The sequence below is a fragment of the Gymnoscopelus braueri genome, assembly GCF_963280865.1.
Source record: "Gymnoscopelus braueri genome assembly, chromosome: 21".
Taxonomy (NCBI): domain Eukaryota; kingdom Metazoa; phylum Chordata; class Actinopteri; order Myctophiformes; family Myctophidae; genus Gymnoscopelus; species Gymnoscopelus braueri.
The window spans coordinates 16,590,790-16,606,303 of record NC_137623.1 but is presented as its reverse complement, the minus strand read 5'-3'; positions in this window follow the sequence as shown (position 1 = coordinate 16,606,303).

Here is a 15,514-nt window from a genome sequence, read left to right as displayed (position 1 = left end):
CAGACCATCGGGAGGTTCAAGAATATTCCCGGTGGTCCGTTCAGTTTGTGGGCCACAGGGCCAGCCTACCTTTTCTTGTCTTTTTCCCACAGCATCCAATATTAAATTAAATATGGTGCATCTCTCACACCCTCCTCCATCATCAATCAAATCTGGCCTACAGTACATTTACTCAAGTACTGCACTTTAAGTACTTTACATTACGTTTAGTCATAGGTTTCATTGATTAAACTTAGTTAGCCACTGTTTGTATGGTTATGTTTAAGCATTGGTCTGGTGCGACTGAGGTTATGGTAAGGCACCGGTTCTGTCAGGATTTCCATCCTTTCTAGGGTGGCCAATGGCCATCTAGTGACAACCAATCTGCACGCGCACAGCGCAAAATGGTACACGAGACCAAAACTACCGTCATCATAACATTTTCATCTGCTATGTTGTAACAGATGATGGGCTCTAGCCATCTGCCAGCCAATCAAGAACACAAACAAACACACACACACACACACACACACGACTATATGCCTACAAAATGTTTGTGTAAGCCTTTGCGTGTACAAAAAGGGAAACATTCAGTATGATGGATTCTGGTAGTCCTAATGAAATGCTCCTGGTGTTGTTGTTGTTGCGATGGCGCCGTCGAAAACCCGTGGCCCACATAAAGGTCACTATAAATCACAGCCCTCTCTGTTCCCGGCATCGTCTCTCTGCCTCAACCCATCCCACCAGCCCTCGGTTGTTTGTGATCTCATGAGAGCCAACCAGCCGATCAACAAACATTCTCACAGCAATATGCCAACGCAGGGAATGGCTTCACCTGAAAATGAAATGATATCAAGAAAAAACAATCTAGGACAGTGGTTCTCGAAGTGGGGTCCAGGGACTCTCAGGATTCCGTGAGGAGGTTCCAAATGGACCCTTACAGGTCCAAATGCAGTGTACACATGGTACCAAATGGACCCTACAGGTCCATTTGCACACTCTCAGTATAAAAAGTACAAAAGTATTGGTATAAAAATACACTTAAAGCGCCAAAAGTAGAAAGTACTCATTATGCAGAATGTCCCATTTCACAAGTTTTCTAATGTTGTGCGGCCCTTCGGTCTATTCGCTGCGCGGGGCTGTCGTCTAGTAGCCTGTAGACGTTCATTGCAACAGCGGTGCGCGGAGGCGAAAATAAAAGCGAAACGTAACGTTGTCTTGACGGAGAGAGGCATGGTCGAGTGACCATCAGTTTGTTTTGAGAGAGAGAACGGAGAGAGCATGGTCGAGTGACCATCAGTTTGTATTGAGAGAGAGAGCATGAGGACCCGTATGAACCACGCATGCGTGCCACTCTCTGTTGTATATTAGGATGTCTACAAATCTTTTTTAAATAGCAGATCTACAAGCTCACAATGAGTCACAACACGACGCATTGTGAGCTTGTAGATCGGCTATTTTCAAATGGCCGAAATGTATAGGGCTGAACTGAAAAGTTAATTAATCTAAATCAAATAAAAATCTAAATCTACAAAGTAACTTAAGTTTTCAAATACTTGTAATGGAGTAAAATTTGCCTCTGAGATGTAGTGGAGTAGAAGTAAAAGTATTGAAAATTGGAAATACTCCAGTAAAGTAAAAAATACCTAAACATTGTACTTAACTCATTGAGTGCCAGATTTTGTATTTATTTTTTACGTTTTGTTTATTCGTTTTTGTTCTTTTACATACTCATAGGTAGTACAATTGAGTGCCAGAATTGCCAGAATTATTTCTATATTATGTTGTCCCAGTGCCAGAGTTTTTTTCAAAGTAAAAAAAAAGTGCTTAGGAAGCGAGATACAGCCTTTTTCAGTTATACGTTAAACAAGGAGTGGATGGAGCTGCAAATCTTCAGATAATGATATCTTGGGTTCTGAACAAGTTTAAAAAAAAAAAAAGAAACGTTGCGCCATAGCGGTAAAAACACGTGAAACACGTTAATGGCACTCAATGAGTTGAGTACATCACTGTGGGAATAACACGTCATCACATCATTGATTCAAAATAATAAGGTAGGTCAATCTGAAACACGAAATCCATGTGGTAATGATGGCAGACTCTATCAAAGAAAGCGATCTAAAAACTCCCTCAGGGTAACAAAACATAGTTGTAGCAGGCTTTACCGAGTCTGACTGAATAGATTGGTTCGATTAAAATTTCCCCGTTTCATGTCAAGGTAAAGATCGTTCCATCACAGCATGTCATTCGGAGCAATGCATGTCCATTCTCTGTAAAACGTCAAGTAATAGCCCGGTATTTATATTTGAACCAACATATTACCTGACCTTGAAGCTATAGAATAAGATATGTACCATTAATCATTCATTTGATCTCGCAAGAGAGAGCATTTCTCAGCACCAACCATGGCGAGAGAGAGGGATAGAGAGAGAGAGAACGAGAGAGAGAAATAAGCATCTGCAATATTTAAATGAAGTTTTAAGGCATTCAATATTTTATATGAAAAAGATAAGTTTGAATAGTTTGAAACTGTTTTTTTTTTTGTTTTATAGTCAAACGTCATGTTATGCCAATTTTGACAGCCCATATTATGGTATGCGCCCTAACTACTTGGCTCAGGTCACCTGACACAAATAGTTCTATAGAATCCCAGAGACCTGGACAAAAAAAATACGGATTTGTTTTCTCACAATGTTACTTGCAATAATGTACAGATGGGGTTGACACCAAGGGCTGCCCGAGGTAAATAAAACTTGCGGGCAGGTGGAGTTTGCGTTCAGGTTGCCCGACCGCCGGGCAAGTGCACATTTGAGCGGGGACGCAACCATCTTAACACATCAGGTGCCAAACACGGTTCAAACCGTGTTTTCTTTTTGTCTTTTTGTTTTTTTCCACACAGGGGGGGCTAGCGGAGCAGTGGAATCACCCATGAACACTCTAAGAAGTAAGGGACAGATGGATCACCGTGCCAAAAAATCTGGCTCCCATCCGCTTCCATTCTATCTCCTTGCTAAAAACCTCTGTATCTCCTTAACTTTTTACAGTGGGCAAAACGAGTCATTCTCGATGCACGATCGCTCTGCAATGGTGACTCGCATGAGACATGTTGTTGTTCCAGGCTTTAGCCAGGACCATCCATTGCTGGGCACGCATGCATTGTTTACGTGCGTGTGCTCGCCGTGGAGTCCACAACTCTAAACAGTGCAGCGTTGCAGACGTGAGATTTCTGGCACCGAACGTAATCTGTTATTATAAAATTCTGGCACCCGATGTGTTAATAAACACAACACGAGATATCAGTCTAAACACCTCCCCAACACACACACACACACTCAACGTGCAGTGGCTCTTATGAGCTCCGGAGAAACTACAAGCCCACAAATTCAGCTCATTCAAGCCTTCTTTTCCAGTAGAAAAAACGTTGCGACTATTCAACTCTACTACGGGCGGGCGGGCGTGTGTGAGACGAGCATGGCTGCACGCATTTTCCCCAAACGACGTGTGAAAATACAAGAATGCTGCAAGCAGCTTGTAAAGCCTTCCTTATGTCAGATTCAAAACAGCAGTGCCATCCCAGTACCTACTGACGTTTGTTTATGGAATGGTCAAAGCTTAGCATGTGTCAAGTCAGACGAACGTAAACCCTTGACTTCCGGTCGGTGGAGTTCAAAATAAGAGGGCTTTGTCAAGTCATGGGAAAGTAAGTGTCTTCTGGTCTGTGGAATGTAAAATAAGAGCACTGTTGGCCTATAATGTGCCGTTTTCACTTTTACACAAAATATAAAATAAAAAGTGTGAACTCATAGCTATTTAGATATTTGGTATAAATATTGAGGTATGACATTTTTATCGTGCAGCCCCAGAATTCGCAAACTAGAAAGTAAAAAATAAGTGTTAAATTGAACGGTAATTTAAAAAAATTACCTGTCATTTCATAATGGACGATTTACTTTTCGGGCAAGTGGGCAAGACCTGTGGGCAAGTAGAACACGACCTGTACTTGCCTGACGGGTAAGTGCCTTTGAGACCTTACTGTGAACCCCTGCATGCCTTCTGCACATTCAACAAATCATCAATCTAAATGATCCTCCCCCTATTCTGAATCTGCACATCCCTACCATAAAGACGTTTTTTATCATATCTGCCGTACTTACCGGTTCTATTTTAACTTTATTTCATCTTGTGAATTTTCATAAATAAACTGACCGGGAGCAAGTCACTTTCCAGTAAAGTGAGCAGGTCCATTATGGCACTGACTGGACCTGCCCACTCATTATAGGTCACTGTGGATAAGAAAGCTTTTTATGCACTTAATGTGCACGGATAATAAATGGAACGAAATGCTGGGGGGGGAGTTTGACATGGTGTTTGTGATTCCACTCCATATAATTTAACCCATTCAATCTGGGAACGCATCTGTGTCATCATTTTAGATTTGAGCTACAGTATAACCACTATTTTATACTTTGGGCTATTCATGGCAGATATAGAAACTCATAGCGCGGCACCGAGTGCCACGCTATGAGCTTGTAGATCTGCTATTTTTGAAATTTCTTGAATATTTGTGCAAATCTTTGAATACATATATATTTTTGAAACAACATTTTAAACTAAAATCTTAGCTTCTGGAGGTCCCTGGAACAAAATATTTTACAAATGTTCGCTTTAAAAATATATATATTCAAAGATTTGCACATTTCACGATTTTTAAGATTTACAAGCTCATAGCACTGCACCGAGTGCCGCACTATGAGTTTGTAGATCTGCTATTTTATGAATAGCCAAAGTATAAAATAATGGTTAAAGTGGTTCAAATCTAAAATGACAGATGCTTTCCCGGTCTTGATGGCTTAAAAAGCATAGACATCAAAGAAAGTGAAGCCGACCTCACAGCTATTGAAAACAGCTCCTGTGACAGCAATTTGACAGCCCTCCTGCATCACGGAGGCATTTGACTGCGAGGCAGAGCACCTCATAATGATTCATGCAGAGTGGGCCCTCCAGCTAAATGTATTCATCATGCCCAAGGGCATCCAAAAAGTAGAATCAAAACAACACACAAAACAGCTGTTCCAGATACCATATAGAGAATAAGTATTCTCCACCAGCATGCAAACCAGAGCCACGTCTGCCTTCTAAACTGTGCTCCACATGAAAGACATTATGCGAATGAGACGCATGAAAAAGTGACACTTTGCATAGTGACCTTATCCTAGGACGGCAGCATAAGAGTACTAGGCTAATCACATGGTGATTCAGTTGACCGGTCAGTTGTGGTGTGGATGGACACAGCTCTGCTTGCGGCGAGGCTCTAAGGATGGCAGGAATATTTAACCCATTAGGACCTGAGGCCGATTCTACAAATGCCTTCTAAATCAGTAGTTCTCAAACTTTTTTCCTGCCAAAGACCCCCAAATTGATATTTATTTGGCTGCGGATCCACGTTCTGAAAATGTTTTGTGCCAGTGACTCCCAGAGGAGATTTGTGTTAAAAGATTTCAAAATTATTGTCTCCGCCAGGCCGAAAGGCATGGCGAGAGAGTATGTTTTACCCCCTGTCCGTCCGTCCGTCCGTTTGTGTGTCCGTCCGTTTGTGTGTCCGTCCGTTTGTGTGTCCGTCCGTCCATCTGTCTGTGAACAGCTAATCTCTGGCACCGTTGGCCCGGTCGCTGCAAAACTGTGCACACACACTCCCTGGATGCCAATTCAGAACCTCTGCCCCAATTTTTTTACATGGACCTGTTATAGCGCCACCAGGAGGCCAATTTGTGCAAAACCCATTATTTCATATCACTCCTACAGATTTTATCCAAACATCACGCAAATCAGTACACAGTATCTCTATAGTCATGTGATCAACACAGATCTGTCAGATTAGCCATATTCTATCTTCATTGGCTACAGTTGCCTTCCAAAGTTTGCAGTTTTGCTCCATTTTGAACTAAATGCCTCAAATCATGAACGCAGCTTGCGATTTCCGTGAAATTTCACACGCACATTCCCACTATGCCGAGGAACAAATGCCACTTGAACGTTTTCAAATCAGCCTCATGGTGGCGCTATAAAAGGCCAATTTGCATTTGTAAGTGTAACTGCACCGATCTGCGTGAAACTTTGCACGCATACTCCCTAGAGGCCAAGGAAAAACATCTGCCCTGCATTTTTCACATTAGCCTTTTATAGCGCCACCAGGAGGCCGACTTATGTAAAACACATATTTTGAGATTAAGCTTTCATATTTTATCCAAATTTCACGCAAATCGGTACACATGATCTCTATAGTCATGTGATCAAGATGGATCTATTTGATTTTTCATATTCCATCCTGATTGGCTAACATTGACATCTAAAGTTTGCAGGAGTGGCCCGTTTTGAACAAAATGCCGCAAATCATGAACGCAGCGTCCGATTGTGGTGGAACTTTGCACGCACATTCGCACTACGTTGAAGAACAAACGCCACCCTTTTCACATTGCCCTATTATAGCGCCACCAGGAGGCCGATTCTTATTTTTTATATTACTCCTACATATTTTGTCCAAACATCATGCAAATCAGTACACATTATCTCTATAGTCAAGTGATAAAGATCATTCCGTCCGATTTTTTATATTCCATCCTGATTGGCAAATTCTGAACATTGCTGGCCCACAATAACCTACCTGACCTGGCGGAGACCTGTGCTCCGAGGAGCACTTTTTCTAGTTCAAAATATTTCTTCTTTTAAAAAAAATATTTTTCAAAGAAATGCAAAAATAGCAGTTGTGCAAGCTCGCAGCGCGGCACTAAGTTACGTGTTGTGAGCTTGTAGATCTGCAAGTTTTTAGTAGCCAACACTAAGATCTAAAATGATTTTAGTGGGCTAAAATGAAAAGGAAAAGGATGGCCAAATGTGACAACCACAATGAACAGAGGAAGGAAAATGATAAACACAGCGTCCTTTTCCGTGAAAACATGCTTTGGCAACAGAAATACATTTCCCAACATCAGCCCAAGGGCAACACATCATTAGTTTGTTCAACAACAGTGCCCATCGTGTGCCCTTGTAGGTATGTTTGCGGTGTGGCAGAGAGCAATCAGACACAAACAGAGAGAACGTGCTGGAGGAAGTCCAATGGTGTGGTGCTTCAAAATGGTCACAGCACACTTCTGCCAAAGGCAGACTTGGGCGCATTAATTTAGATCAGAGCATAATGTTGGGCTGTTTCTGGTGTACAGTCCGGGGGAAAACCAGATGGCAACTCCAGACATTAGGTTAGGAAAACAATGACTTCAGAGTGCATCTCCCATCCTACCAAACGCATCACAGTAAATACTTGCTTTGTTTTAGTGTTCATGGATTATCTTTTTAAGGCAGTACATTACAGAGTTTGTTTTTTGCAAAAGCCTCAACAACATAGTTTTTTCCAAGGACAGTACAGTTTAGGTATTTATAAGGATATCTAGCCTACTGTTACTGTAGATGCTTGGGGGCATTGCAGCCCAAATAATAGCACTACATAGATTGAATCCTTCACCTTTTTCAGATATTGACAAAAATATATGCAATGTATTGCTTTTTTTTCTTCCCCCACAAGCAGAACAGCCCATGGTGCATAATGAACGTCCCAACATTCATGTCAGGTGGTGAGAGCTCACGCTGTGCAGGCTTCTCCTTATGAGACAGATATCCAGAGGGCTTCCCACGGAGTCAGTCTCTGCTCCCCTGTGTAGCCTACAGGCTGGCAGGACGACGAGACGACTCACCCCCCTGTGCAATAAACCTGTCATCTTCAAGCCAAGGAACATTTTCCTTTCATGGTGAAAGGAGAAAAAAAGAAAAGAAAAAAAAAATATATATATACTATATATTGTGTGTGTGTGTGTGTGTGTGTGTGTGTGTGTGTGTGTGTGTGTGTGTGTGTGTGTGTGTGTGTGTGTGTGTGTGTGTGTGTGTGTGTGTGTGTGTGTGTGTGTGTGTGTGTGTGTGTGTGTGTGTGTGTGGGGGGAGTGTGTGTGTGTGTGTGGGGGTGTGTAAAAAGTTGAGTTAAGTATAAATAGAAGATATATTAATATGCATGTCATGTATTTGTATATTTCAGTTATTTGTCATATCTGACCTGTGCAATTTTTGATAACAAAGCCTAAAAAGGGAAACGGAAATTAAATGTGTATTATGTTCCAATGTTCAAGGCCAAAAAACACAATGAAATCCTTAATCGCAATTATTTGTGTGACAATTAATCGTAAATGTTGTAATCGTGACAGCCCTATGTGTGTGTGTGTGTGTGTGTGTGTGTGTGTGTGTGTGTGTGTGTGTGTGTGTGTTGAATTTCTTTCTTCCCTCACCGAATCAAGCAAACAATCGAGGCAATAGTGATGCAGGAAAAAAAAGGACAATATCAATATTTCAGTGAAAACATCAGATCAATTTCTACTATCCAGGTCACTGGAACCGGCCCGAGGAGAGCCTATACTACTGTAGGTATATAGGCTGCTTTAAGGTTTCACACAACGTAACAAACATGCCCCGCTGGGAGTATTTAGTCAGTAACCTGTACTGACAGCCTGTCAGGTAAATCTGAAACCAGAGACAGACAGAGCGAGCTCTCAACCCGTCTGCCGGCTCACCTTCTTCACCTTCTTCTCCAGATAGATGGGTCTCAGGGTGTAAAACACAAGTTAAGTGTACTCAGCTCTTTCAGGAAGTCTAATTAACACAATGCTGCTGTGTAGCGCAAGGGTTCCCAAACTTTTCCAGCCACGACCCCCCTAAATAATCATATTTTTGAACTGGGGACCCCACACTGACAAGCACTTGGAATTGTAGGCATTACCTTCAGTTTGGTAAATATTGTGAAAATAGCCGATCTACAAGCTCACAACGCCTCGTGAGCTTGCAGATTGGCTATTTTCACAATGTTTGCCTCTTTCTTTAGTAATATTTGGCCAATTTGGTATTAAAAAGGTCTTTAAAGTCATTCAATTGTAACTTTAAGCATGTGCAGATACCCTGTATACACTTAGAAAATATTGGTTTGTTAATAATAATAATAATAATAATACATTTTATTTGTAACGCACTTTATATTTGAAACAAATCTCAAAGTGCTACAGGATTAGTTGTTGCACATTAAGCTAATCATCTGGGGGGACACCCCCCCCCCCCCCAAAAGAAAATAACTGACCCCCAGTTTGGGAACCACTGGTGTAGTGCAGCACCCCTCGACCTAGTGACCAAGTGGGGTCGTTTTACAGACCAAAAAATACCAAACACGTTATATTTGATATAGAGTACGTGGATCCCGACTTTACGATAAAAAAAAAGAAATCCATTTCAACGGTGACAGGTGTTTGCCGAGTGGCCATACTACTGTGGTTTCAAATGAAAACTGCAAGTTATGCAAACATGATCCACTGCACAGATCATGCAACACACACACACACACACACACACACACACACACACACACACACACACACACACGCACACAAAGAGACACACGCGAGCACACACACACACACACTGTAAACAAATACATGATTTCACTGATATAGAAATTGAGACCAATACCCTCAATGTAAACATAAGACAGACAAATGTTTACTTTACATTATCTGAGGATAAACACAGACAAAATAACACTGGCTGTCCCAAGACAGAAGAATGTGGACACAAAGGACTCCGTCCGGCTGAAGAACCATTTACCAAAAGCCTGACTCCGCACAGCTGTGCCCCATATCTTCCCAAAATGGCCTTCTGTGCTTTTAGAGCACATTAACTCTCCAAGGCCTCTCTCCAAGCTATAAATAAGGCCCTAATTTGGCAATTAAAAATAAAAGGGAGCTCACAGGTGAGCAGTATAGGCTACAAGTCATCACCATAACGTCCAACGAGCCAAAAAAACCTCTGTAAGTCAAGATGCTGCCCATGCCGTATAGGAGTGGTTCTCAACCTTTTCAGGCTGTGACCCCCAAAATATCATATTTGAACTGGGGACCCCCCACCCTGACAAGCACTTGGAATTGCAGGAGTTGGGGCATTACAATTTGTCTGACTCCGTTCCACAGATAAATATTGTGAAAATAGCAGATCTACAAGCTCACACACGTTGTGAGCTTGTAGATCGGCTATTTTCACAAATGTTTGCCTCTTTCTTATATCATTTGGTCAATTTGACCAATGGTTGACCAGTTGTACAGTAGTTTGTTGATCATTTCTGATGCAGTAATAGTCTTTTTTTCCATTTCCCCCCAAAATCATGTGGGGACCCCCCTGGGGGTCTCGACCCACAGGTTGAGAACCACTGCCTCATAGGAGTGGCAGGGACTGGGAGTGACTGTCCAGTGTGTCCAGAGGACATATGATATTCATCCTGCTCATAAATTCATAGCCTACAGCCAGCCTACAACGCAGCCAGGTCCCAATACACAGCGGAAGAAAGGGTAATATATCCTGGCAACTCTCAGCTTTGGGGGAGGTTAAAATATTAATGGGTCCCCTGCTAGGTGATGGTGCAAAAGGTTATACCTTAGCCTACTACCTCAAAGCTTTCATAAGGCAAATCTGGAGACAAAGATCAAACAGCAGCAGTCATTGACAGAAGAAGCACATAAAAAAGACCCCACACAGGGATAAAACTTTAGAACTGTTAAAACTGCCAATGTTGGGGTTGGGGCTCTCTGAATTATTAAGCATTTCATAAGCATCCATCCTAATAACTGTAAGATCACAGCAGCCTCGTTTTTTTTTTTTTACCAAAATGAGGAGAGAGAGGGGCTGGGGATACATGAAATATCAGGGCGTGAACTGTCATAAAAAGCATGTTGTGCTGCTGTTACAGTATCTGTTGTGACCAGGCAGCAATAAGGCAGAGAGAGGCTTATTGCAAGACATAAAAGCCCAAAGCGATCGCAAATTATTTTCACAACTCCTAACGGCTATACCAACCCGCACTGTGTCGATGCGAGTAATCTAGACCAGACAGAGGCTGTACTTCTGATATGAACCACACAATAACACACGTTTAGGCTACAGCAGCCAGCCAGCATCGTTCGGGATCACCACCAAGAGGGGATAATAAAGCAAAACAAAAACAAACAAAAAAAACGTTTTTTCTTACCATCATATTGCCCTGCATCTTGGCGGTCTCAATCAGATTCTTCTCCTTCATTGTCGGGGGTTGGATCGGATCTTCTTTTTGAAAAGATTACTTGTTATTTCGCAGACTTTTCCCGACAGTAAAGGAGCCCCCGCTGATGTCGAGTCTGTGAGAGACCTTTAGTGAACCACTTCATACAGTATAATAAAGGTGGGTGGGCTTTAAAAAAAAAACAACACTGATCCCTCTTGGACAATAATATTCGCCACGCTACGGTGTAACCTAACGGTTAAAACAGCCTGCAAACAAATACAGGGGAACAACTTTAGGCTACGCACTCATTCCAGCTCTGGATCAATGTCTCTGATGTCGCTGTGAACCTTCATAATAATCATCTAATGTTCCGCTTCGTTTAGTGGAGGAGAGCAAAAAAATAATCGCACTCCCGATCAGCACGCCACGGTCCCCTCCGCTTCAAAGAGTATAAGGAGGGGATGATTCCCATTACCATGGACCGCACGTCAACTAACGACGATATGGCAGCGCGGCTCACACACACGCACTTCTGACAGACAGACAGATACAGACAGTGAATGAATGGCCTCCTGTCGAGCACAGCTGCCTGGCTGAGTGTCTGGAGGTGTAGTGCACTGTGGTGAAACAGCCTACACAGTGAGTAGGCTGTAGCCTGGTGGTGGAAGAAGTAGGCTATACTCACATGTTTGTGGGCTACTTAAGTAAAAGTAGCAATACCACCAACAGGCACACAATGTAGAAATACTCTGTTACAAGTAAAGGCACCAGTATTCTACATTTACCTGAGTAAAAGTACAAAAGTATTGTATTGGCATCAAAATTATACTTAAAGTACCAAAAGTAAAAGTACTCATTATGCAGAAGGTGGTCCCATTTCCCAAGTTTTCATTTTGCAAAGTGACACTTTGTGAGCTTGTAGATCTGCCATTTCGAAATTGCTAAATTATATATATAGAGAGAGAGAGAGAGAGAGAGAGTCTGAAGTGGTTTTGTAATAGCAATCGAAATCTACTAAAGTTTTTTTTTGTAGTGGAGTAAAAGTACAATATTTGCCTCTGAGATGTAGTGGAGTAGAAGTAAAAATATAGAAAATTGAAAATACTCCACTAAAGTAAAAAATACCTCAACATTGTACTTAAAGGGATATTTCACTTTCAAATAAAATAAACATTAAAAAAATATATTTTAAAAAAAAGAAAGAAGTTATGGCAAAATCACGGCCCCCTCACACATTAGTAGGACACTCTAATGCGTGAGGGGGCCGTGATTTTTCCATTACTTTTTTCATTTATTTTTAATATATTTTTTAAATGTTTATTTTATTTGAAAGTGAAATATCCCTTTAAGTACAATATTTCAGTCAATGCACTTAGTTACTTTACACTACTGACTGCCTACAGTAGCCTATCTGTCAAACAGCTACTGGCTATTATACGTTCAAGAGAGGAAAAGTTTTCCTCTCTTGAACAAGTCCAACTTCATCTCTCTCAGCTAAGGGGTTCTTGGGCTGAAAAAAACGTTGAAGAGCCCTCGTCTAAGGTAAATGGTCAATTAATAGGAAAAACAAAAGAGCTACAAAGTAATGGAACATCAAACTTAAGCGTATGTCTGCACTCTGAGCAATGCTATATACAATTTGTATGATAAACATAATCAGGAGGGGGTACCAAAGCCTAAACAAGTAGCCTAACGAACATACTGTAATGCAGCTATTATAGCTACATCTAATAGCAGCCTATCTAGTAAACAACAAGAAGAGATACAGAAAGATGAGTGCTATAGGGGTGGGTGCATAGAGTTATAATAGGGTGGGTGAGGTGAAAAGGTGAGTTTTTACACTGCAGTGGAAAATGGGGAGAGAGTCTGCAGTCCTGACTGGGGGGTGGAGGGGGGGGGGTTGAAGAATTGTAGGGGTCTCTCTCTCTCTCTCTCTCTCTCTCTCTCTCTCTCTCTCTCTCTCTCTCTCTCTCTCTCTCTCTCTCTCTCTCTCTCTCTCTCTCTCTCTCTCTCTCTCTCTCTCTCTCTCTTCCCCCCCAGGGATTAACAAAGTATTTATTTTCTATTTATTCTCTCTCTACACTATTCTACCAAAATACAGGAAACAATATTCCATAGTTTAGAATCCATTCACTCCTTTTTTGGGAGAATTATGCAGCAGGAGCACCACCTGCTACATCTATGGGCGACATCCAACGAAATCTCTGCCAGTTTGTGGCTTTTGTAAATGTTGCTCCCTTTGGGAGTATGAATGACTGAATGTTCTTTTGTCTTAAAAGGGGTATTTCACTTTAAAACACTTCTGGGGTAATTCTCACTCTGGCTTTTGTATGCACCTCAGACAGTATTTAAGTTGCTTCATTCAATGTGTATATATTTTATATTCATTTTATCAGACCATCCTATATAAACCCATTGTAACTTCAAACTCCATTTTAACCATGTTAGACTAATTGAAAACATACATCCCTGCTTCTGGTGACTGATATTGTCCTACTATTGTGTGAGGAGGCCGTGTTATTTCAATTAATTTTTCATTTATTTTATTTTATTATTTCATTTTATTTTTATTATTTTGCATTTTCAAAACATTATTAAAAAAATTGAAAAAGTAATTGAAAACAGCCCCTCAAACTTTAGAAGGACAATATTGGTCACCTTAACCAATGATGTGTGTTTTCAATTAATTTAACATGGTTACAATGGAGTTTGAAGTAATAATAATAATAATAACTTGAATTATATAGCGCCTTTCAGAAACCCAAGGACGCTTCACAATACAAAAATAAACAAACTATTGGCCAAAAGCCTGATTAAACAATCAGTCCAGTGTTGGCGTCTGGCGAATCTCCATGGGGAGAGAGTTCCAGAGGGCAGGGGCTGCCACACTGAAAGCTCTTATCGCAGAGGGTCTGCTTATTGCTGTGAGGCGTGGCGAGTCAGAAGACCTGCAGGTTCCGCGCTGGGGAGTAATCCTCGAGGAGGTCTGACAGGTATACCGTGCATGGCTAGGGCATGGAGAGCTTTATAGGCGAGGAGGAGCAGTTTGTAGGTTATGCGGAACCTAACCGGAAGACAGTGGAGGTGTTTGAGGGTGGGGGTGATGTGCTGCCAGCGTTTGGTGCGGGTGAGCACTCTGGCAGCTGAGTTTTGTACATACTGCAGTCTGTCCAGGGCTTTGTTGGGGAGCCCGAACAAGACTTAAAAACTGTCTGGGGTGCACACAAAAGCCTGTTTAGATGTTAAAATGACCCCAGAAGTGTTTTAAAGTGAAATACTGCTTTAAGACCCATCCATTATGGGATTATAAAACACCAACCAAAAAACACAATTATAAAATATTACATCCTATATATAGCCAATTACAATTGGAAGGACGGGTTGGCGGGCGGACCTCTGACGTCACGCTCATCTCACCATGACTCAGCCATAACCATATAAGAAGTTCCCAATCCAGCTACGCCCAAATGTGGAGTGTGTTGCCTAACCTCCAATGGCATCAGGCATCAGGCGCAAACAAATCAGTCAGCTCCATATAATTATGGGCACAAAAGGGGCATGTCCATATATGGGGACAAAAGGGACATGAACTAGACAGAGATCCTGTTGTGCAGAGCCACAGATCCGGCCGCTATGCCCATATTTGGTCATGTGCAAATATTGGACGACGGACTTCAAACTCACCGCGCGCAACAGCAAGGACTCGAGGGGGTGCGGTGCCCGCCGTCGAGTAGTTTGGATATCCAGTTGTCAAGAACCGCCGGTCCAACCAATATGCCTATATATGAACATTCCAATATATGGGCATATACTGATGACATCAAGTTTCTCCATATATGGGCATAAAAGGGAAAAGGATTGACAGAAACAGAGATCTCCATATATGGCCTTAAGGGACACAAGTAGACTGATACAGATATGCCCATATATGATCACAAAAGGGACACAGACGGGTACAACAGGTGCTCTGACAAAACCCCAACACCACTCAGACATATTGGTCGGATCGGCGGTGCGACGTAGGTGTGAGGGCCGTGTAGTGGCCCGAAACTCTAGTTGTAAAAAATAACAGATACACAATAAGCACAATTTACACAAAGAAAATACTCAAATAATATTTGTAATAATATTTGCCCAAATAAATGTCACAGATTTTGTTCTCTTTGTTCTCTTATGCCAAGCTTTTGGCGCCGCATGGGGTGCAAGGCACACATTACGTTGTGTGTGTGATCACGTTCATTTTACTAGTTAGACACGGCTCAAACACACAGCTCTACTGTGTGATGTTAAGGCTCTGAATAACAGAGGCGTTACATTAATTAACACTGTCTTTTCCCTTTATTAATAATAATAAATATACATCAGACTTATATGCGCTTTTCTCAGTACCACGCTTTACAAAACAAATTAAAATAAACAACT